Raw genomic sequence first — 25541 nt, forward strand, 5'->3', positions numbered from 1 at the left:
CGTGTGCAAAGCGTGCAGGAATTGGTCGGTTTACTGCGAGGAACGAGGGTGCTGTATTGATGTGACGTGTGTGTGTGTATGTGTGTTGGTAGTCACCGCACTTAGTGACTGCTTTTAATGTTATAATCCAGAAGAAACTTTACAAAAGCTTGACGCGATGACGTAGGATATGAGTTTATATAATTTATCGGTGAAGCACTTGCGCTATCATTCATTAAATATGAAAGTAAATTAAAAAGGAATACGTAAAAAAAAAACACCAAACGTAGATAATCTCCGACACACCCAAGTAATCCCCCTGCACAAAGAAAAGCCCTTACCTGCTGATGATGAAGTCTAATTAACCCAAATCTAGCCGCACGCCTCCAACCGTGAGTCCCTCGCAGTGCGCCTCCGAAAATGAGTCCGGAAATAATCAAATGACGCTGTTCGAGGCCGGCCGGTACGTGTGTGCCCTGAAGGTGGGTGGTAATGGTGGTGGCGTTGTCCTTTTTCCTGCCAAGCGCCCACTTTTGCATCCTTCGCCTCCAACAGCCGAAGGTAGCATTTAATAGCTTCTTCCTCCCTCGAGGACGTCACTACGGCGCTACGTCCGTCATTCCGGGGTAATTGAGTGTGCGCTCGGTTACGGGTGCTGCGGGTGGTTCGGTCCTGTTTGGGTGGGTAAGCCTTTTGTTCCTGCTATCCCCCCCCCCCCACTAGCCCATTTCTCATCTTTGCCCATGTTTACCTCTTTCTTGCCGCTTCCATCTATTTTTATGCTCTGTTTTTGCTTTGTCTCTTCCAGATTATGCGATATTATCAGCGTAATTAAGGATATAATTAACTTAAAAGGATAATACACATCCACCGGGCAAGGTAAGTTCTTTTCTTTTGATGATTTTGCGTTCTCTTCTTGGTCCCATTTTCTCTACTCTTTTTGTCGTTTTTTTTTTTGCTCCGCTGTAAAGATTTTGCCCGTTAATTATGTCGAACTGTTGGCAGAGAGAAAGACAGAGCAAAGGAGAGTTGACACACGCAGGAGAAAAAAAACCACGCCATACCAGTGCCAATTGAATCTTTTCTTTTCCTTTTTGTTCTCCCACACAACGAGACCCCCATTTTGTGTTCTCGTAAGCTTGCAAGGGACATTTTCTTCAACTGGGGGAGCGCCAGTTTTTCTTGGTTTTCCATTCTAAAGAAATCGCTCTCAAAGGAAAAAAGACGCAGATCCATTGTAAAAAAAAAACAACTAAAACCTGGGACAAAACACACCCAACCGTCGATCAAAACTGACTCCAACAACGGCAGTCTCCGTGTTTCGGTGGGCATTTTCTTACAGCATGCCATTTTCTTACCCACGAGATGATCTCCACGCTCGGGTGCCCGGACACACACCAAAAAAAGGGGGGAACGGGGTCGGCGTGCCGTGCAGCTCGGTTCGTTATCTGGCGCTTGTATCGTTCTTAATTTGAATAAATTAATTAGGATTATACCTTTGCGTCTTCTCGGTGCGGCGGTCGAACCGGGCCTGGGCTGGGTCAAGTGGAAAAGGAAGCTCAATTATATGGGTTAGGGCGGAAAGCGGCCGAAAAAAGAAAGGATTTTTAAACGAACCGTCATGGTGGTTGGTGGAAAATTGCTGCGAAAAATTCATTCTCTAATTTAACCAAGGCGTTGGATTTCCACAGGGCGTTGGAAGGAGGGGAGAATGTGTGCTGCATTTCAAGAGAGAAAGAGTAAGAAAAGAGGCTAGAAAAGAGGTTTTATTGTAAAATTTTTAAGAACCCTGACCGAGTTTCCCAAGGCGATGAGATTAGAAGAAAAATGCCTCCAGATCGGACAGCGTGTGTCCACTGTGTGTGTGTGTGTGTGTGTGTTTCCGGGCAAGAGATATTTCCCTTTTCATCGTGCATGGGTGCTTTAGTTTTGGGTGGCACTCCCACAACCATGCAGCAAAGGTGGCGGTTTTCCCCCTTAATTTGTTGTTCGTGCCGGAGTAAAATGAATGTCGACGACAGTAGTAGAAAAAAAACGCCACCCCAAACGAGCAAAAGAAAAGGAAAACTCCTCCAAAGATTACACAAAGATGAATCTGGTTGCGCAGCGAAAGAAAAGCGTCCAAATGGTGGTGGTGGTTGTGCCTACCTTCGAAAGGTTCGTGACAGCGAGGCGCCGAGTTGATTACAATTTTAATTGGATTGTGTGCCTTTCGGTAGCGCTCCGGAGGGAAAAGGTGGGAGGAAAAAGAAAACAAAACACAGCCACACAGAAGACAGTTGAAAACAGACCATAAAACGCATCCTTCCCTGTCCCTGACGATGTTGAAGCGAAACAAAACGCCACCGACAGAAGGAACCGAATTTTGCTACGACCTCCCCGTTCTTTCACTTTGTGTGTGGCTGCCGATTAACCTTCGGGGTCAGCAACGCAACCGAACACATCATACCACACGGGGATGTACCACACAAGGGTGTCGTTGCCCAGACCACCACCCTCCAATATCAACAGACCATCCTGGGCAATTGTAGAATGTGTGCGAATAAAAAAAACTGAACCCCTTTTTTGTCGTTGGCTCAATCGAGGACCGTTTGGCTGAAGGTTTTCCCTTCTTTTTCTAGAGAATAGTTTTTCCTCTAGCACTCACACGGCACCGGGGCAGCAAGAAGGCCAACCTTCCCCTTTTTTTATTTCGACACACACACAAACACACAGAGTTCGGCATAGGGGAAATATTTTGACACAATAATCCGCTGATTTATGTTGCTTTGCGGTGGTCCACGGTGGCCGTTATCGGAATGGCATTCTGATATCGAGCGTAAAATGATGCAATTATTCAAAGCAGGACGAGCCAGGAGGCTGTGCACGGGTAGCTGCATGTGTGTGTTTCTGCTCTTTATTGTGATTTTCTCTTATCGCCTTTGATAAATTGCTTTCAAATTGTTTCCAACAGCGTGATTGGTGTGCACCAGATGATGGTGATGGTTTGAAATAGCAATGTTTATAGTGCAGGGAATGTTATTTGAATGTTAGATGGTAGAAAAAAAAAGAATCCTACATCGGTTTACACGAGGGTGCCAAAGGACTTTAAATAAACTGAAGTTTTATTTTCACGGTTATTTTAAATTGGCTTTAGAAAATGTAATATGTAGTTCAGACTTTTAACTTGCTTGGACTATTAAATGACTGTTGACAAAAGTAGAGATCGGTAACATTTATGGTTTAAATTGCATATTAGTAGGGAATTCTTTATGATAAAATTGGCTAGCATAATTCATTCACAATCGAGGAACAATTAAGTCGGCCGATAATAGTTCAAAAGTTTAACTTAAGTATGATTTATAACGGTTTAATTCAACGCGATTCAAACTTTAATATGGCCTGAACTTGAAATAAACCCTAACCGTTGTTCTCGTCCTCAATCTGTATACATTTTTCTGCACTATTTCCACCCCATTGCTAAAGAGCCACAATTATTTTCCGAAGTTTGCCATTGCTCATTGCTATAACGACTTGTATCTCTCGCCCCAGCGCTCGCCTATGGCTCTCTGTGTGTGTATGGGTAGAAACGCATGCGTTTTGGTGTAGGTTAAATGAATCGGAGAAATTTAATTATCAACTACCCTTACTTACACCCGTTGTGGAATCATTCCACCGTCGCATCAACCACCATCAAACAGCGCGCACTCAAACGTCTCTCCTTCTGCGTTTGGTAATTGAAAATGGGAGAAGAATCACTGTTTGCTGCTCTGGCCCACCCTCATCTAGCCCCCCGGGCGTGCTGCGATTCGATTTGCATCACCATCTTCAGCCGCTGTTTGTCATAAATCCTGCCATTATTATTACATTTATTGGATTACACTTGTTTCAATTATTCATCCACCCCTCACCGATCAGGCAAACCGATGATGCTGATGAACGTGAATGCTGAGTGGGGGTACGGGGGCGACTGCTGGGAAAGCCCTGCTGGCTGCGGGAAATGAACCAATTTAATTAGATGCAGGGTATTTTTCATAATTAAATTCCATTGATTGATGTTAGCCAGAGTGCGGCGTGCGGACCATTACACGCTCCCGGTGCCGCTTGGGTAAGGAAGGACACTGGGAAGGAGAGAGAGAGCATGGGAGAAGCAATAAAGAACATTGCGAACCCCATTGTACATCTTGGCACAATTCATCTTCTGAATGATTGCTACGAGGTACGAGAGGAATGTTCTCTATATTCCCTGGCAAGACGTTTTCCCCTTAAACATTGCGAGAGTTCAATATAGAGATAGGAATTGTTGTACAAGAATAGTTTACAGAGTTGGACATTACACTACCAAACCCTGTACTACATCAAACGCCCAATGCAATATCCTTACAAATGTTCGATTGCAATTAGCTGTGCGGAGTTGTTTTTCCCTCCATGCTGTTTAATCAAAACCGTCCGTACGTAAGTGACTGATTGCGTGCCCAAAATCAATTAAATCCCATTCATCATCGAACCGGCCCGAGTTCGTAATCGCTTGCAAGGACATCGATTGTCTCACCTATTTCGCACGGGCGCACTTTGTTATCTTTCCTTCCTGCAGTGGCGGATCAAGGGTATCGGGGGCCCTAGGCGGAACGACGAGTTGAGGCCCTCTGTAAATGGTAAATTTTGTGGGGGGGGGTGTAGCGGCACTAAAGTTGCTGTTAGGTGATTGAACAGTAAACTTGAAACCATCGGGGCCCCTTCGATCATCAGTCGCAAACTCTTCAATTTTTGCTGACGGGGGGGGGGGGGGTGCAATTGATTCAGCGGGGGCCCCTTCGCAAATCAAATCCTTCGCAAATCATCTGTCGCAAACTCTAAAATTTTAGCTGACGGGGGGGGTGCAAATGTCTCGCCAACCTCGGGGCCCCATCGGCCATCCTTCCGGGGGCCCTTGTCGCTAGTACTCTGTCCATACGGCATACTATAGAATGGCGATCTACGGGAGATCGGGGGCCCCTAAATCGGAGGGGCCCCAGGCGACCGCCTAGTCCGCCTACCGTTAGATCCGCCGCTGCCTTCCTGCTGCCTTCCCATCCTCCTACCGCTGGCGAGTAAACGCAACGCAACGCGAAGGGAACGTGCACGTGCTCCATGCGCAATGATTTATGCCAGCTCATCGTCCTCAAGAAACCGTTGTTGATTACGACATCATCTCCTTCCGCACCGGGCGCATGTTGTACGTATTAACGACAATGGATACCCTCGTACAATGTAAGTATTGGAACATCGAGGAACACTGGCTGAGGAAAGGTGTTCTTACAGGTCAGGTTCAGTGTTCGTGTTGAGCAGCGATGAGCAAGAGGCGAGAGGATTTCCCTGCAAGTCCCTCCAAGAGGCGAGCTGGGGTAACGGTCAACGCAGCCGCAACAATTCGGCCGACCCATGCCTAATTAATGAGCCGTAATTTGTAGTTTGCGTTCTCCAAAACCCAACCGATGATTTATGAATGAAGATGAAATTCTTCTCCCCACTACCAACCAATGTGCGAATGTGTGTTGGATGGTTTGTGTGAGCACGGCAATATGAACGTTTAGGGATCTTCTAGCTAGGACGATACAAATGCGTAGTTTAAACAGTCAATCAGTACAATACCAAGGCACTTCCACGGCCAGTCTTTTGTTATTGCCAAGAATCATTTTAGCATGAATATTTGATAGTATAGAAAAGGATAATGGTTGACTAAGGATCAGTAAATACGAAATACTACAAATTGATTCACTTTATATAAAGAAACGAGCGTTACAAAAATCACTCAAAACAGTAACCTATAAGTTAGACTAAATCACCAACCGAAATAATAGATTTGACCCTGTCTGTCCAAACTACACTGCACCCCGGAGGGGTAAGGGATTTATAATTAATCGGAATATTAACGCAAATCGTCTAATGGTATGATAATCTGTTTTTGATTATTATATTACGTGCAAAGAAATAAACGTGCCCAACCAATGCCACTCACGCCACGCCACAAGCGAAATCGCTGGCAAAAGCGAAGGACAATCTATCGCATTGGAACTTTCTTTCCATTTTGGGCTGCCATTTTCTCTGTCTGCGAAGCTAGCCTTCCCGCCCAGCCACTTACCGGACAGACATTCATCTTTTTGTGGCAAGGCAAGGTCTAACCTTCGGCTTCAGTTCCTCCCGGTCTCGCCCACAATTCCATCACAAATCCAGACACAAACCGTGGGGTTTTGTTGTGAGCTGGCTCGTTTGCTGGCCAACCAGCACCGCCAAGTGGTTTAGTGTTTAATGTATTTCTGTGTTAAACATAACGCTACTTCCTTTTTTGTTGATTTCTTGCCGAAGCGAATTAAACGCAAGCGGACGGGGATTTTCTTTCTTTTTTGCTACCGCGCTTTCTTCAAACCAGAGTCTGGAGAACTAGCATTATAAATCACTTAAGCACCTTTACGTGAGCAGAAACAATTTCTCGCTTTGCATGACCGCACCGAAGGCAAGGCACCGAACGGGTGCGCGGGCATTATTATTATTCAAATCAGTGAGCAATATGCTTATCAGCTTCATTATTATCACCATCTGGCTGAGCAGTGGGTCCGACGGGAAAAGGGTGGATTTGTTCCATTTTTTCGAATTAATCATATTCACTCGACGTTCATCATCATCATCATCAGGTCGTTAGAGTGTTTGATTTGATCGAATCAACTTAATATTACTTGTGTTGATACACTTATTTATAGGTTTTTGTATGAGTATTTAAAAGAAAACTAAAATATGTCTCGATGAATGAAGCTTTGTCATCCCCTTCAAATGGGAATTAAAATGTAAATAGTTCCCGCACCACAAGTACAATGGAAAATACGACTCCAGACACACCACAATCGTCTTGAAGAAAAACACAACACCGAGCGGTCCCGTGACCAGTCCGGCTTAGCAGTCGGCAAACTGTACTCTCTTCATTGTCTTGCTGCACCTGTCAAAGTTCTCAACCCGTGAGCAACTCCACAACACGGCAAAGTGTCCAGTTTCTTAACAGTTGTAGTTGGGTTCGGTAAAAATCTTGCAATCCCGTCCAACCAAACCGAAACCACCTTGCCGACGAGTGTTGTGGTTTTTACTCCATCACAGAGAGACACAACAGCAGCAGCGATTGTTTGTTCTGGTTGGGCGCGTGCAAAGGAAAGTACACAAAAAAATGGAACATAAAGGAAGCGCCCTCTAATCCCCTTGTATTGAGGAATGCAATTGAAAGACGGAATTATGCGGGGAATTATTACTGCACCGTTGCGTTTTCCAGCTGCTGCTGCTGTCGGTGTGAATGGGTTGTTTTTGATGCGACAGTAAATATGTCGCTTTTCCCAGATTTGCGTTGCCTGCGAGGAGAAAGTGTAAAAGAAAATGTGTGTTTTGCATAGAAAGGAGAGCTTAGCAGTTTCTTTTGTGGTTGGAGATCAGGGTATTGAATCATACTTCATCAGTAACATAATGTGGTTCCTCTCGTTGAAGTTCGACTTTCCAACAAAATCAGCCTTTTTCTCTAAATTAGCTAGCACCCTTTCAGCACACAACAAATATGCAATTTGTTTAATGTATTAGAAGTATTCCTTTAAATGTCTACATCCACATTCCCCAAAACTTTCCTCGGAATAAAGGTAACAATCCGTTTTTCTTCACGCCTTACCTGGCGCCTCCATTCATGAGGAAGGCGAGGGACGCGCTTTGGTCCTTTCACCGTGCCCCTTCGTCGTTCGTATGTGGGTCGGGATGTTTTTTTTTTTTGTTACGAAATTCAATTTAATATACGCTTACAAGTAATCAATCATCTAGACCATTTTAGCGTATGGGGAAGTAGCTAATGGAATTGAATTAAATTAAATTTCGTCAAAAATTTCTTCATTCTTAGGCTGATATCGATTTTATTTGCTTTCTTATAGACCTTTAGGAGACTTTTTTGTAGTGCGCTTATTCTCTGTAGTTATAATTTCAAATTATATTTTACTCGACCTTCATTTTTTCTAATCAAGTCACCCAATAAATGCTGCTTCCCGAGAAAACTGCATATTCATTTCCTATTGCAATATTCAGGAGCTTCCTTGAAGGTGTGTTGCGAGTTGCAGATTGCATCCTTTATGCTCAAATCAAACACCGGCAGCAGTCGCCCTCTTTGCCATCCCCTAAACATTCCACCTTTTCTTCTGCAATAATACCTCCTGCAGTCGGCACATGCCGAGCCCGTGACTGTTGGAAGTACGCGCCACACTACCTTATCGTCATCGGCGATATAATTTCCGGTAATACGAACATAATTTCATTCCCCTTCCGCCCCGCTTGCCGCTCTCTGTTTGTCCATGTGTGTGTGTGTATGTGTGTGTGTTTTTCCTTTTATACTCTCTCACACACACACACAAGGCACAACTTTATCGTCCTCGAACCACTTGGCGAGAGCGCGTGCGGCAGTGATTCGTTCGAAAAATAAATGTATCGTCTTCGTGGTTCGAACGGTGCCAGACGCTTTTGCCCGTGCCGCTTGCTGATTGAACTGCCGGCTGAATACGCTTTCCCGTGCTTCGATGGAGCGCTCTCTCACTCTATTTCTCTCTCGTTCGCTCACTTTCTTTGCATTGCTTTTGGTCAGTCGCTCAGGCTTAACCTTTCCTTCGCCGACAAACTTTGCACCTTCGCCCAGCACCACCACCACCAGCACCGAGTGTCGCAAAGTGTGTGTATGTATTGGTGTTTGGAAAATCGCTCACACTCGGGCCACCCTGCTCCATCCCGGGCTCGGCTGCAAACAAGCAGCCCAACACAACCGAATCCAGGCAAAATCGAGCAAAGGAAAACGAGGCTAAACAAAACAGCATGAAACGGAAATTGGAATGAATTCTTCGTAGTTCGAAGGCGTCGAAAAATGGAAAACTTCAACTCTCAATGTCGTGTTTGGTGGTAGTGGTGACAGTGGTGGTGGTGGTGGCGGTGGTGATGTTGCGCGCCGGTTTGAAAGAAAATCAAAGTATGTCCTGGACGCGCTTTATTGCGCTGAATGTTGGGAAAGGTCGGGCACGCTGGCCGAAACGAGCAACACCAGGACGAAAGAGAGAAAGAGAGCGAAATAAAGAGTGTGATTGAAGTGCAAAGTGTTTCGATTTTTGGGATTTGGATGCATTTTGTGAGTTTGATTTAATTTTGTTTTACTTCATTGCTGTGCTCGTATTTAACATTTTATTACAAATTAGGCTTCCTTGTTTAGTGCTCATTAACAGTGAATTTCCCAAGCCTCCCAAGGAAAACACTCCAACCTAATGCACAAACCTCACGTCGGTAGCTGCTGCACACTGTACTTAGCACACTCACATGAAGGACATCGTAAGCATCGTCAACCTCATTTCGCTTTCTCAAGCACCACCAACTGCAACAGCATACGATCATCATCATCATCGTCATCATCTGCAACGAGATTGTCAAACAAGCGCGCCCTGCGAGACGCCGTGTCCTCTCGAAACGAACGGTAAAGTGTGTGCGTTGCCGCCCGGGGAGCGTGAAAATTTTGCGGAAAAGTGAAACATGCTCATCATTGGTTCTTTCTATATGTATGTGTGTGTGTGTGTGTGCCGACGGGCACAAACCAACAAAAAATCCCAATTAGAGTCTGACAATTTACACTAATTAAAAAGTGGCTCCATCCAGCAGCAGTAGCAGCATCCGGGAGGCTACGGCGGCGGCGGCGTTAGGATGGCGTCGCTCGAGATGCTGTTTGCACTTGTGGTGATGGTTAATTTTACTTATTTTCCTTATTATCTACTTCTGCGTTCGTTTTGGGGGGTGCTGGAAATGAGTTTTCGAGAACCTCGTCCTGCTGATTCTTTTCTCTACTGGCTGTCATTAATTACGCTGCAGTACATTTGAACCAGTTTGTTTTGTACGTTAAAAGGAAAATAACTACAACCAGTCTCAACCCTGAAAACTCGTTTATAAGCTTCCTTTTTGTGCTTCGACGGCAACACCTTCCGATTCGGTATCGAACGGCAAGAGCACGTCCCTCCCCGCCTCCCCCGGAACGTCAAGCCAAAACCGACGGGTTAGCGTTCTCGATTTGACGCTCGGAAATTGGTTATCCTTCAAATAAACACGGTCAAACCCGGCGGTGGTGTTGGCCCAGTTGTTCGCTCCGCTTTGCTCGAATGAGTTTCTTTCCCTCGCGCTGCGTTTACTAAGTGAAAGGTAGCAAAATCAAAGTTCGACACAGTTTTCACGAAATAATAACGCAGCCACCACCACCACACAGTTTAGCACACTTTATTGTTACACTTTAGTGTTCCCCTTTTTGTTCTGTTCCTGCTAATGTTGCATTGCGAATCAATTGAAACGAAATTGACAAAGACAAATAGCGCCTTGACTGACACATTACGCATTGCTCGGGGAAAAGAGAGCGAACATGGTGCCAAAAAAACAAAACAAAAAACCCTCATTGATAAGAGAAACTAAAACACAAACAAAACCGCAACGTTTACATGAATCGGTTCTTCTGCGCTCGCCGATCCACCTCATCGCCTATCTGCGGTGCTTTTTCCCTTCGGTGACGGTTTTTTGCACAATCGCACCACAATCAAAGGACAAATTGCTAATTTATTCAAATGTAAATTTGATTTCCTTTCAAACAGCACATCCTAAGCACAGGCACACAGAAAAGTAACAAAAAAAAACCCGGAGGGTGGAAAAAATGTGAAGCCTTCGTTACTCGTTCGGTTCTTTTTTTTTACTCTCGCTCTCTCTCCCTTTTTCTGTGGCTCAAGCAATCAGATGATTCGTCTTGCTGTCATACCAGGGTAGTAGGGTAGGGGTTGACGCTGAGAAATCATCCATGTCCGAACGTTTTGTGGTTCATCACTGTCGCTATCCCTCGGTACGGTTTCGTGGGGTTTCGGTGGCGTGTTTTAGGACCTTTTTTACTCACTTTAATGCTTGATTTATCTTCATCAGCTTCGAGAGCACGCTGCACAATGAGACGTTACAGTTAAAGACTGTGGGTAATGTGTTTCTTTGTGAAGAATTGTAAGCCAAATATTGATAAAAGCAGTTCACAATAGAAGTTTAGACAAAATTTTCTGGCTTGAAATGTATCTGGTAAATAAAATTTTAATAGTATAATGGTTGCTCAGCTGATTAAAGCCAGCAAAACATGCAGTATGACTCCGATCAGGATTATCGACTTTATGTTTGACATTTTCCCCAACCAATTTCCTCCATTTCACACACACACAAAACACGACCACATGAATCAAGCTTCTAATTTAGTGGTAGTAGTGGAAGAACGCAACCCGTTCCCAATTCTACTGGATCGACTCCTTCAGCTCCCCCAAAAAACGGGAGCTCCAAATTGCATTTCCTTCCACCGCCGCTCCTTCCAACAACCCCAGCTCCAAAAGCCAAAAATTAAAGACACAACGTGCGCCATACTCCATCGCTCGCTCTCCCCCAACCGACCGACCGATGCTGATGTGCCGTTGTCAAACAGCCCGAGACATCGTGTCAGTAAAGGCTCCAGAATCATATCTCCCTTTTGCTGGTCGTCGTCGCTGTCGTTGCTGCCGTCGTCATCGTTGTCGTCGTCGAAAAGAAAGGAACGGGGACGGATCCCCAGAAAGGATCGTCACCGGACATAACCGTCGGTAGTCATTAGTTTCCGTTTTCAATTTGGCTTCATATTGACTTCCCTGGGCCACCGTTGGAGTCGTCGCTGCAGCCGGCCGAAGTCACACAGATCGTCATCATCGTGTCGTGCGGGTCAAAGAATGCGACGCAAGAGTGATGAATTAGGATATTGGATTCAAGGGAGCATTACGCTGGCTGGTTTATTGAATGTGCCCTTGACTGCTGGGGCAATCGTGCTGCTCCGGGTGCTGCTTCTTCAAAAGAAAAAGGCATGAGGGGGGGGGGAGGAGAGAGGGCACACATCTCCCAAGCGTTCGTTTTTGAATCCATATTCGAGTTGATTTTGGAATTGTACTCGACCGTGTGCTGGCCGTCCTTGCAAACCTTGCACCTACGCAAGCACATACGCTCCCCGGCTGGTGCTGGTGGATCGAGCAAGGATGATCGGGAAAATGAAATCCTATTTCCGGTGCGGATGTTGAATTTTCCGGCTTAGGTGTCAAATGCGACCCCGGGGTCTCTCTCTTCACAGTGGCATCTCCAGCCAAAACCGGGCGTTGTGTGCACTATGTTCCATTCGATGCACCGAAGCAGTCTTTAACCTTTGCCAACCAAGCCTACGACACGAGATGGACTTGCGAGAATGTCGCAGCCCTTTCACAAACATTTTTAGCTAATCAACATGCTCAGAAGTCCCCGTCGCAAAAGGTTGATTTGTGATACTGTGATACGTCTGAAGGATAGGTAACATGTTGTGTATTTTTTTTAGAGACGTTAATTGGCTTTTAAAAGTTTTACAAAAATCGTTAGAAAAAAGTTCAACACAATTAGTAATCATTCTAATTATCTACACCTTCGTCTGAGTCTTCAAACAACACCGTTTTAACTGGCCAAATCACACACTTCTGCACACACACAGACACTTCCACCTTCTTTGTGTCTCCCTTTCTCATTACCTGGGAACTTAGGCGACGGCCGCCCACTACCGCCTCACGTTCGCCGTGCTTCTAATGTTACACGAATGGCGTTTTGTTTTTACGATACTAATTAGACAAACTCTTACTCTTACTTCTACCGTTTCACACTCCCAACCACGGCCTGCCCCAGGACTCTCCCGAACCGACGAGCAAACAACCGCACGATCGTGCGCTGCCGCTGCTGCTGCTTTGCTGCAGGCGCGTAATTTCTTCTGCTCAAACTTCTCCAGCCACGCCGAGAGGGAAGTTTCACGCTCTCGGGGGTTCTTCCACTGCCACCCTTGGCCCTTTTTTAGCGCCATCTAAAAGGGAAGGAGAGAGAGAAAAAAAAACAGACTGGCACCCCAAACCACCCCAAACCGAAACCGAATGCCATCCGGCTCTCAATGCAGGCGCACACGGAGGAGAAGAGTTCTACGCGTACTAAATAGAGGGAGAGAGAGAGAGAGAGAGAGTGAGAGATAACAGTGCGATGGGTGAGACGCAGTGGTGCTGGGACGGGCGAAGCACGCAGCATAACCATAAAAACCGTTTACGGTGAACCGACCCCACCGAACCGAAGCCTGTGGCCGCGCTCGACGCACGTAATGAGCTAATTTAGCTTAAAAATTTTCAACACTAATTGACAATTAAAAATCTAATTAAATTAACCGAGAAAACAAATTTCGGGCACCGCACCCGCTTCTGGTGCGCGCTCGTTTCCCCTCTCCCTTTTTGTTTGCCCCTATCCCTGTCAACTCCGGTTGGCACACGACCGTCACCGGTGTAACAATAGCTGTAACGGAGAGTGTTTTGAACTGTTTTTTGTTGTGTGCTTGATCCACACTAAACGGGGAGGGATGGTTTGATTCAAAATCAATAGCCATTTGGTTGGTTTCATTTTGCAATCGAAAGTGTTTAAAGGAAATGAATTTAACAAAATCCCTTACCCATTAATTTAAATAAATTATTCCAAACAGTAGACGATGATCTTCTTCTTCGCCAGCGGAAAAAAAAGATTGCTTCCCTTTTTCTCGATTTTCAACATTGCAATTTAATACCGAAAAACGCCGCACTAATCCCAAACCGGTCACAAATCGGTGATCGCTTTTCAAATCGCAAAAGCCGCACCTAATTAGGGCCGCCAGATAAGCGGATTTTCTCTTTTATTTGTCTTACCTGTTTTTGCTCGCCTTCCTTCCTCAAAACCGATCCGTAACGCCGCTCCCGGCGGCACTTTGTTGCGATCCGATCGTCAAAGATCGGACCGATCAGATTAGACGTGTGGTCCACGGCCTCAAGGTCAAGAAAAATGGGACTTCAAACCGATCGTACAGCGCTCTTGCGGTCGATCGTTTGCTGGTCTAACAGCCGAACGCCGAACTAATAAGTCGGATTAAGTGGAATGGATTAGAGCGTGTTTTGTGTGTGTGTGTGTCTCTTTCTCTCTGTGTGTTGTAGGTGATGCCCGTTTGGGACGGTTGATCTAATTACGATAGCCTTATAAGGGCCGGCGCGCGCTGTGATTGGGCTGGAAGGCGAAGCGAAGGAAGAGAAAATTAGCATTAATCTTGTGGTCCGTTGCCCTTATGCTACGCGTAATTAGGACGTAATTCATTTCTCGTGACGTATCTCCCGGGGGTGTCGGTTTCAGAAAACCCTCCAAAAGCGTTTGCTTATCATTCGTAGCATTAATCTTGCATCGGTCGACAAATGAACCCGTGCAGCATAAGATAGGGAATGAGGCAACAGCGAAACACCAAATGCATGCGTGAGTGCCTTATCTTATCGTCTGTACGTGTGTGTGTGTGTGTGTCCAGGTCGGATAGAGGGAACAACGTTTTCATGCCTTGAAGTACAATTTTTCATTGATAAAGCTTAATTTGACATGTTTTGTTTAATTGCCAGTGTTTCGATCCTCATACTGTCTGTTTCCTTTTTTGTGTAATCCTTTCACATTTTTGGGGCAGCAATACAGAAAAAGGAGCTAAGAAGTGGGATTGTTGTTCAAAAACAACTACGAAAACATGTTTCACACACAATTCCACGATGTTACGGGTGCACAAGTCAGCTCGCGAGCACAGCAGCACAGGACGAAAATATCTTAATGAGCTCCAAATTCCTTCCTTCACACATTTGCTCTCAATTTTGTCAATCAGTTTCTCCCGTGTTGCGTCTTGTTGGCCACATCAGACGAACAATTCATGCATCGCTTAATTGTTATCGTCTCCGCTTTTGTCTTGCAGTTTGCCGGAGCAAGCAGGGCAGACCGTTTGAATGGGTAAAGCATTGGATTAGCGCGAATGTTAGCGGAGCTGTTCGAATACTTCAATAGTTACAAACACCTTTTTTATGCAATAACTGTACGCCGTTCCCACTCTAAGCTAGCACTGTTGTGTGTTGTTGGTGAAATGATAATTATCTTTTATTTCCTTCATTCTGCTCCACATCAATCGGTGACCCAAACACCTTCCTTCCCTTGTCCCGGTCCCTGTGAACCTTGTCAACCTGTCCGTCAGTCCGTTCGCGCAGCCGATTGAAGTCGTTCGCCGTTACGCGTTCGGCCCCCGTTGCCTTTTATTAACTGCACTTCGCCCCGGTTCCGCCAAAACACGAGGGGTCGTGTGCGACCAGTGTGCGGCGGAAATCTAGAACTGAAAACCGAAACCACTCACCTAATGAGCAGAACCACCTTCCACGATGCCAATTCCAACACCAGCGACCGGTTCGCGGTTCCCTCCGATTCCTCCGCACCTATTGCTAGGGAGCGTTGCCAGCTCAAGGAAGCTTAAGTGTACGTGTGTGTTTGTGTGTGTGAGTGATTGTGTCGCTGAGTCCGTAATGGCGTGCAGGTCGCGATTAGCGTATCGAAAAACTGGCGGATACTGTTCTTGTAGCAAACTGCGAAGAAAGTGCATTGGATTTTTCTGCCTTATTTTACTAATTATGGTATATTTATTGAAATTTCACAGAAGCGTTTCGTAAAGCTTGGAAAGACCAGGAAGCTTAAATAATGTCGCGTCTTTCAATGGTTTTCCAATGATAAATTTAACAACTTTTAATCCCCATCGACAGCGCTTGGTGGATTCGATCGACTCGAGCAGCCGTCGTCCGTCCCATTTGGCGACTTTCAAATTTATCTTGATTCCTTTTCGATCTAATTAAATTTGAGCGACACCTGAGGAGCGGAACGTACCGCAAAACAACGGGCCACGCACGGGTCCCACCAGCAAAGGAACGGTGGTGCACCGCAACAGCCTCACCCATCAGGACCTCAGAGACGGTAGGGCCGAACGGCTACTTGGGGAGAGCTGGGGAGAGACGGAGCGAACACGAAAAACCCGCGAGGACGCGTAGCCAGCGACGTACGACCAGCGACTGTAAACGTGAGACAATAATCGGCGTCTCGGCCACCGGACTTACTTGCTTGATTGGGTCGTCGACTCACTCCTCCTCGGGAGCTAATGAAGTACGCCTCACTCCTTGCGCACTGCCGGGCGGAATGGAAACGGCACGGTAAAGAAGGGATAAAAAATCAACAAACCATATAAAGCTAGCTAATGGGATTTTTCCAGCCACCCTTGTGCCTGTCGTCCCTTTGGTTCCAACTTTTGTCGTGCTCTTCCGCTTCGATTGTGTCAAAAAACCGACCGAAGTGGAGTACACCGTTTTTGGAAGCGCTGGTGGTGGTTTTGAATATAATTTAGTCATAATGAATTCTGCAGTTCGGACAAGTACCATAATACCGGCAGCGTGGGGTCTGCAGAAAATGAGGCATAAACCTACAACAATTGCTCCTTATTAGGCTTTTGCGTTGTGTGTTTTACGAAAGGGAAAGGACGAGTTTTATGATAATTTTTGGAGTTCCCCTTTCGCGTTGGTGTACTTTGCTTCGAATCCTTTCCGTGCGGTTGGAAGGTGCGAAGCGGTGCTACCGTTGAGCAGAAAGATCCGATTTCAGCATCTTATCACATCACGCCCCGAAATACGAGAAGAGAGCAAGATCGCGGCAAGGCTGAGGAAACCGTTTTTGATGAGGAATTTGTAAATTGGAACCAATTCCGGAACCGGTCCGCGGCTGTTTTCGTGAGCCGGAAAGGCGACTGACCGCATTCGACGTGCCGGCGGACCCACTTTCATGTGTTCTCCAGTGTGTCCCGCTACCGTCTGGTCGCGCTGGTTTATGGCTCCAAGCCGCTACTTCATACTGGCGGTTTTTAATTAATTTCTCGTGCTGCCTTTCCTCAATGTCCTACGAGCAGAAAAGCAACAAACAAAAAAGAAACACGATCAGTAAATATTTGATTAGCGCATAAATTAGCACAACCATCGTGACAAGCAGCGCTAAGGGAAGGCGCTAAGGAGCAGGGGTAGTTTTATACCGTTGTGAATTTTTGGCCAACTTTTGCTCCGCTCTCTTTGGTAAGGGGGTGTGAGATTTTATATTGCTTCGGGGTTTCTTTTCACCATATTTCATATCTCACTTTATTGCAAAAGCGAAGCAAAGTCTCTATCACATCTCACCGGTCTCTATGCGTTTCTGATCCTCAGACGTAACAAACCAGAGGCATCACTTACGTGCTCAATTCCCTTCTCTCCTTCCAAGAAGCCTGTCTGAAGCTGCTGTTGCGGTGCCACCGTTCGACGGAAAACGGAGCGTGAGAAATTGACGATGCTTGATTAGCGAGAAGCGGATGCTTCAATGTGCACTAATAGATGAAAGCACTAATGAATCGAGCTCCATTAGTCACCGATTCATCTGCGTCCTTTCATCGGACCGAGCGTCCCGATATTGCTTCCAATGGCACCGGCTACTGTGACACTAGTTGTACTGGATGGTGCTTTAATGATGCAGAGCAATGGTTTAAGATGATTTTATATTTTTACACTTTGAATATTGGACAACAAATATTTCCTATTCTTCATTCTGAAGCGTCAGGCACGTCATAAACACGTGACTCCAACAATATGCCTTTGATGCAACTTTGGTCGCTCTAGTGTATTTCATCTTAATCCTACCCATCCTTGCGAGCGACCAAGTGCAAGCTGCTCCCAAATGCCGCTAATGAGAATTTTCTCCTTCAGCTTCATCCCAAACTAATGCCTGCTGGCCCTTCGCTAACCTATGGCCCTATGCGTCTTCTAATGAATAGTTCAGTCCCGTGGCCAAGCGTACGAGGATCGAACTCAGATAAGCTTTAGTGATAAGTTTTCGGCCATCATGTCCCTTTCTTATTGCTCGTTCGGTTTCAAATAAGTTTTTTGGTTCTGGTCTTAAGATGAAGTTTGAGATGATGGTGAGTATGCAGATTAATAGCAATAATTGTCATCAATATTGTTGCTTTCTTGCTTTGTAAGATACTCTTTAAATAATTGTTTTGCTTCTATTGCATCCCGCCAATGCAAAATACAAAACTAATAACATTGCCTTAAACACAAACATACATCAATCATGCTGCATAGAATTATGATCTATTAAACCACATCTCCAAAGTCCATTTCGAATGCGAAAGCCTCGCACAGGAAAGCCTACGTGTCGGGCAGCTGGCGAGCCCAAGGGCCGAACCGTCCAACCATCCAGTCCAGTCCAGTCCAATCCAATCCAATCCATCTCCATTGCTCTCCAACAACCATCGCCATCCATGGCACACGGTCGGTCGGTAGCAGGGAGGTCCGTGGGTAGGCGACGGCCCTGGATCTCCTGGGGGCCGTCCCCATTGCGACTCCCAAGACGCGGTGGCGTAGATGGCGTACGAAGTTTAATTAAATTTAATTAAATTTGAATTTAATATATCAAAGGGAGAGATTGTCAAGCGATAAGAAAGCGACGGCTGGAGCCACCCCCTCCTTCCCTCCCTCCCTTCTGGTGGGGCGGGAATGGGCAAAATATTGCTGGTGAGCGCGCGCGTGTTGCGCTGCCGACAATGACGATGACGCTGTTGATGATGGCGCTGATGACGACAATTAAGCTAGTGTGTGCGGCCCGATTCGATACTGAACGATGGGGCGGAGGAGGACGATGCTTTCTCACGGTCTCACCGGCGGTTTCTGCTTCTTCAGATGCAAATTTAGTAGGCGGTGAGCGAGAGATAGTGTATGATGATCGCTCTCGCTCTCTGCTGCTGCTCACTCGCTCTCACTGCTCGCACTGCCAGCAACTGCATCTCGCTCTACCATCATTAGTGGTCGGGCTAAAAGTGCTGAGGCGATGGTCTCAGCTTTCCGGGCGTCCCAGGATCCCATCGGGCGAGCGGGCGGGCGGTGTGTTCCGCACTCGCACTCGTTACAAAAACGCAACTAAACGGTAATGATGGCAGGGTTGCCTTCCCTTTTGTTCGTAGCGGGTCGCCCTGTTCTCGTACGTTCTCTTCGAGCGCGCGCGAGACCCCACAAAACGATGAGACACACACTGATCACGCGTCGGAGCTGATGATGACAATAATGCTAACGATGTGGTTCCTTGCCTCCCTGTTCCTTTTTAGGTGTGAAGAGGGAGGGTGTCTATATATGTGTGTGTATGTGAGTAAGCAAGATAGCTCATGCTTGGGAGGGTGCCTTGGATGTCTGGTGATGCTGAAAATGCTTCCGGAAAAAGTGGTACCCAGGGGAAGGGCTGGAGTTGGTGGACGCAGGTGGACGAAGGCTCTCGAAATCGAAGTAATTGGATGCGAAAGGAGCGAACTGTTGCAAAGTTCAATTGATAGTTGCAGTAGTGAGTGAATCCAAGCCGGGGGGAAAGCAGAGCGTCAGAAAAGGAGAGAGCTGTAGTATTAAAAGGAGTATGGCGAAAGGATAGCACAGTGACATTAGTTTTCCATTTCCGCACTTTTTTTACAGGGAGAGCTTTTACCAGACGTTTGGAGGTAAGTTTTTGGTAGAAATAATTGATATTGTTACGTTATTTACACCCGAAATTATGCTCAATATAAATGAAGAAATGGAAATGGATAATAAGGTTAACTTTTGCTGTTTGAAGTGACAACTTAGTAATGTTTACTGATCCCATTTATTGTAATAATTGGATATTTTTGATAAACACTCCATTTCTACGATTTCTTTTACGTCATTAAATCAACTTCTGTGCTTTTAAATCCTTCTTCTTAAATTATCATACCCATTGTTGAATGCATCTTCAACCATTATATCTGAAATAACATCAATTAAAATTTATTAACACGCAACCATAAATTCCAATGATTTATGCTTCACTTGCTTTTCATCACAGCTAAAACTGAAAGAAAAACTTTCGCTTTTTTGTGTGTGTGTTGTGCGATAAGCCAATAAAGCCTCTCTCGCACACACTCTCTCCGATGAAAATGATTCAATTTTAATCCCCCTACACTTCACGCTGCAAGTGCCTTTTGCAACTTTATTAACTCAACTTCATCAACCGGCACCGGTCCTTCGATGCACCCATAAAAACCCGGGCCCGGGCCTAGGCAAAACCTTTTGTGTGATGCAAGCCGGGGCTTGGATGAATTTATGTCACTACTACCGGGCCGGTCCGAAAACTTGGCCCCAAAACTGCATTGCCCCCGTGTCGTCTCCCCGCATCCCACCTGTAGATAAACGCGCCTCACCATGTCGTTACGGCTACGAAACTGACACTCGGCTTCGCTCATTGGGGCGCCTGTCTTTTGTCCTGTGTTGCCGTCCGTCCGTTGCACTGCATGCGTTACGCTGCGGAGACTGCGGAGAATATTTTGCATCCTTCCTCGCATGCCGCCGGCGTGTGAAAGCGATTTTTCAGCCAACAAAGAGGAGCTGACCTAGAGGAGAGAAGGATGCAAACGCAAACGTTCAACAGATAAAATTTGAGCAAAATGAATGATGCAGGACTGAGTGCTGCAGTGGCCGGTGCACGCGACAAGAACCGTTCTCGCTATAAATATGGGTTGGCCTCTATCGGCGACACGGGGCGTACGGTGCGCTATCGAATCGCTTTAATTAGTGCATCCTTGTATTGAGTTCCAGCAGGACCACGACGACGACGGTGATGAGCATGATGATGATGATGATGATGAGGTGCACCATGATGACCGAACGGCTGGAATCGTTATGCATTATGACTCATTATTATTATTACCGGATGGTGGCAGTTGTGGTGGCTGATATGTGCGGGCGACACGGTGCCATGGATCGGTGGACTTTTCCGTCAACCGCAATCAGTCTCGTCCGGTCCGGTTCCGGGTATCATCGATATCGATCCTTTGCTGAGGGCAGGGCAGGGTCGTGTTTGGGTTGCTGAGTGGGCGCCGGTGGTTAAGGAAACAAATTAAATGGATATAATTTTAGCTGCCACTCGTGCTTGCTGGTGCTTTGCAACAGTTTGTATCTGCTTGACTTGCTTGTGATATGTTTTGGTTTCTAATTGCTGGAGAAATAATACAGAAAAGTAGTATAATTTCGTTTGTTTGCCATACACAAAATGTTAGTAAATTTTGTAGATGAAACATCTTTCCCCATTCAATCCAAATCTGTCCTATTTTCACGTTGGAAAATTGACCAATTTGCAATTAGAACAACTAAAGCTATTGAATGGATTTTGTTGAACGCTTTCATCAATTTCTCTATTTTGTTTATTCATTTTAGTTCAATACTGTCGCTGATTCTGCTCATTCACTTTTCATTTCCCTTTTGTTCCATTTGTTCTTTACTGTGTTTGTGCTCTCGCCAGCACACGACTGGGCTTGATCGTTGTTTATTTTAATATAATTCAATTTAGTTTTAAAATATTTATTTCATCCCCTGGGCTCTTTGCCTTCTTTTTTCGAAGCTTTTAACGGTCCATCATTCGCTCGCACATATCCTTGGTGATGTATCTCTTCCAATTTTGGTTTCCAATTTCGTTCGATTTTATTAATTGCCGGTCAAAACATCACTTTCCCTTCCTGCTTTGTAAACTTTTTCCTCACTATCCTCACTACGAATGCTCTACTGAAAGCAAAGCCGTGCCATTTTGTGTGCATTTTTTACGTTTTTGCCGCTTCTACCCGAACCGAAAAGGCTGTATTTAATTAGTCGAGCAAACGGATCAGGGAACCGCGGAACGAGCGGGAAAACTTTCACAGCGTGAGAGCGTGAGTGAGCCGCCGGCAGGAATATTGAGCCTTGGAGCGAGCTTAAGTGAGCCAGCGAGAAAATCCACTTCCAGCTCCTTGCCGGGGCAAAACTAAATTTGCCAATGAAAAGCTTTCCTTCAAACCCCTCGCCCCCCAGGGGAGCTTCCTTCCGCCATGCTCCGGCTGCTTGTTGAATGAATTCTGGCGAATTTAATGAAAAGTGAAATCAGAGCCGGAGCGTCGGTTGGAAGGGAGATGAGATTTCGCCGGTTAATTGTTTCCTCCGATGATTGATGATACAACCACCGTCGCCGCTTCTCCACCGCGGGTTTCCGTTTGCTGAATCTGCGTAGATAACGGCCCTTCGCCCATTGGACGGGGCTCTCTGGCGGCAGGAGGGGAGCTGGGGTGGACGTAATTAGTGAATTATTTACATTTCCAGTAATTAGCAGGATTTGCTCTACACAATAGATTGATGTTTTCCATTCGAGCGAGAAGCGATAGCAGCAATCTTTCGCGACAGCAAAACCAACCCCCGGGCACACCACCTCCAGGCGCCACCGCGTGCCTTGGTTGGACACGTTGTGATGCTGCCAGGCAGAGCGCCCGGGCTGACGAGATTTTCGGGACGAGTTTCAATTAATATCTAATCAGCAACGTCGAGCACGTCAGCGCCGTGTCGCGCCGCGTCGTGTAGTATCCCGTTGACGCCGTTGCGTTAATTTTAAGGGCGTAGGCGTTACAAATTGGCTCCACACTATTAGCGGTGATTTATCTAGTTTTGGGGCGGCTTTCTTCTTCTGTTGCTGGTGGTGATGGTGGTGTGATGCACATTACATCGGTTGACATGGAAACGATATTTCAATTAGGCTTGAGTTAGGTTTGAAGCTTACACATATCCTTTATCGGTTTAGGAATAATCATATCAAACAGATTTCCGAGAGCTCAAATTTCAGTACCAAAGTGAAAATAGATTCAAACACGGATCCTTTACACACAACGCTACTTATTTATGAAATGTCATTGTGTGTAGTATGCTCTTTGGCGCAAGAATGTTTCTCTCGATCGATTGAAATCAGACAAAAGGAGCCGCCGCTAACGAGATGGACGAGATCATTGTGGAACAGCCTGGAACTACCACCCACAGACAACTAATTAGCAGCGAGCCAGGCGAAAGCTAGACAACACCGTTCTATACACTACAAATAGAGGGCCTGGATGCCTAATCTATCGACAATATTGCATATTACGGCAGAACATTTGTGGCCAGCAAGCACTCGCTTTGATCTACTTTGGGTGATTACATCCCGGGGTTAGCATTTTGTCCTATTGAAGCTTTCATCAAATCAATCAATTTACGGTGAAATTTGAGCTCCGCACCGGTCGAAGGCGTTTGTTCGGTTATTAAATATGCATCCCAACCATCAGCAGCACCTTCCCGCGCGTGCGATATGAATTCCAATGTTTCACAAAACTAAATTGACACGAAACGGATTGCGGTGGGTGCGGCGGGGATGATTATTGATTATTTGTAAGGCTTCCTCCCTTTCGGTGGTCGAGGCGGTGGAGGCGAACTTAATTAAATTTCTCAATAATAATAACAATAATGAAACACGGGCTCGGGGTGAATCGAAAGGGGTTCTAAAGGGAGTTCAGTTTCGAGATTTCGGTTCTACGATTCTAATGGAACGCATAATCGTTTCTAAATGAGCGGAAACGAAGAATTAAATCGAAATTAGGATCATTGTGGACGGCTGCAAACTGGTTTGCGCGCACGAATGTGGGCCCTAACGGCGATGCTCAATTAAAATACACTTTAACTTTTGGAGAACGCGCTTTCGGCTGCATTTTGTTGGGATGTTTCTCTTTGCTGGAGAGCGTCATTGGGCGTCCTTGGTGTACGTTTGTTCTCATATGGCGAAGTGAAGGATGATTATTAAAATCACATTAGAGAACATTCCAATTGTGGACTGTGGAGGATAATTAAAAAAAAAAACATATTTCTTGAGTGTTCAGAATAAAGCCAAACAGAATTGGGTGATTTTTTTAAAGTATAGTTTAATGATGTCAGTCTGAGGATCGATTCAAATGGCAAGGCAGGATTGACTGACAAAACGCTAACGGAAAACTTCAGGGTGTTGGAGAAACTTTTCCCTATCCTCAAACGCCCATTCCCGGTCGATCGCCTCTTCCAGCCTTGCAGAGGCTGCTCCAGCAAGAAAGCAGCAAAGAGCGTTTCCACCATTTCCTCCAACAACAGCTTCAATACAGCGTTTGCGTTACTTCGGGGTGCACCACTACCACCACGATACAACACCATGCCAGCGCGATCGGACGAAAGGACACACTCAACCCGCCAGTCCGCCCAGACTCACACTCAGCCCCAGCTCCGACGACGATGACGGAAAGCGAAACTCGCCCGCTCGCTGCGAGACATTGGAAGAGATAAAATTTTAATTAAAAGCATCACGGACAAAACTGAAACATGCTTACCCCGTTTTCATCGTCACCACCACTCCCTCTTCATCACACCCCGTTTCGCCGAGTGCGATTGGACAGACACGCGGATATTATTACCTACCACCCCCTACCCCTGCTTGACGACGGGTGTTGGTTGGTTGGTTGGCCGACTTTTCTAAACTTGGCGGAAAATGGCTCGCTGTGCCATTTCGCTCGGAAAAGTGTTCAGGGGGCCACCGTGGAGAGCAGGGGGGTTCGAAGGAACCCCCGAAAAACTGCTGGAAATTGCATTTGTACGAAACAATGGTGTCGGAAAATGTTTCTACATTTTGCGCGCTCAAGTTTGGGAGCAAGCGGGCAAAGGGGGAGCAGGCGAGTTCTTGTTTGGTCGCGGAGGGGGCAGACAGGGAGACTCCATCGTGCGCATCGCAACACGAAACGGGGAATCGTATCGCTTTTATGATTTTATTTCAGCACGAAATTGAATATTCATTACAAGTAAATGTTTGGTTTTTCCGTTGGTGGGTGGGTGGCAAAGGGTGGTGTTGCTGCCACCCAAAAACTCTAATTATATTGAGTTTAATTTTATCAATCTAGTGAACCAATTAAACTCCGATCATTTTATGGTTGTTTAAATGGTTTCGCTTAAACAAAACAAGTGCGTCCCCCTTTCTCGTATCAGGATTCTTCCGCTTTCTTCCGGCCCCGGGAAAAAGTGGAAAAGCCTTTCCCTCCCCCCCCACGTATTTCCCTCCCTGCGCGGCGAGGGTGTCATAATTAGCCCGGAGCGACTTTCCGTTCTTTCGCGCTCGCACCATAATAATGAGCGAAAAATGATCATTTTTCCTTCAAATCGGGCTCGGGCGGGCGTGTTGCGCTCATTGTACGTGCCGCGGGAAACCCGAAGCGCGGCCAGTAAACACGAAACCCTTCTCCTCCGGCGCCCTGTCAGTGCGGGAGGACAGATAATTAGTTATAAAATTATGGTAAGTGTGTATTTTCGTAGTATTTTTTCTTTAATTATACGCCACGCGGGAACTTGAAACGTACGCTCCAGTGTCTCTCTTTCTCTCTCTCTCTCACTGTATCCGTTTATTTGGTGACGCGCATCCTGGCTGCACAATGAGTGTGAGAAGGTTAAGTTTCCTTCATGCCGGTGGAAACTCCGGCACTTTTCTTCGCAATCCACAATATTCCCCGGTCGTGAGTGTCGCGCGAGTGTTTGGTTCGTTGCTGTTGGCCCGCTTGGGCGCCCCTTACCGAGCCATGAGTGAGTTGAAGTTTATCCCCACCACACCCACCCACCCCCGGTCACCCTCAAACGAAGTAGAAACAGAGGGAACGGGACAGGAGATGAAGGACCGCAGTAAGCGAATACAGGGTTTCCCACGATATATTGGTTGGTTCCCATCAATTTTTGGTGGATTCCCATATTTTTTTGGTGCGTTCCCACGATTTT

At 46.1% G+C, this 25541-nt stretch overlaps 1 long non-coding RNA gene across 2 annotated transcripts in view; it reads left to right on the plus strand.

Annotated features, from left to right (window-relative positions):
* LOC120901531 overlaps window positions 1-25541 on the plus strand; it is a 139123-nt gene that overhangs the window by 98364 nt on the left and 15218 nt on the right. Inside the window, exons 5-6 of one of the 2 annotated variants that reach the window (XR_005739301.1) lie at window positions 788-858; window positions 19398-19423. This is a non-coding gene — a long non-coding RNA (uncharacterized LOC120901531). The remainder of the gene's footprint in view (window positions 1-787; window positions 859-19397; window positions 19424-25541) is intronic. The other variant, XR_005739300.1, reaches the window with a different exon arrangement.

The sequence above is a fragment of the Anopheles arabiensis genome, chromosome 3 (genome assembly GCF_016920715.1).
Source record: "Anopheles arabiensis isolate DONGOLA chromosome 3, AaraD3, whole genome shotgun sequence".
NCBI classification, from domain to species: Eukaryota; Metazoa; Arthropoda; class Insecta; order Diptera; family Culicidae; genus Anopheles; species Anopheles arabiensis.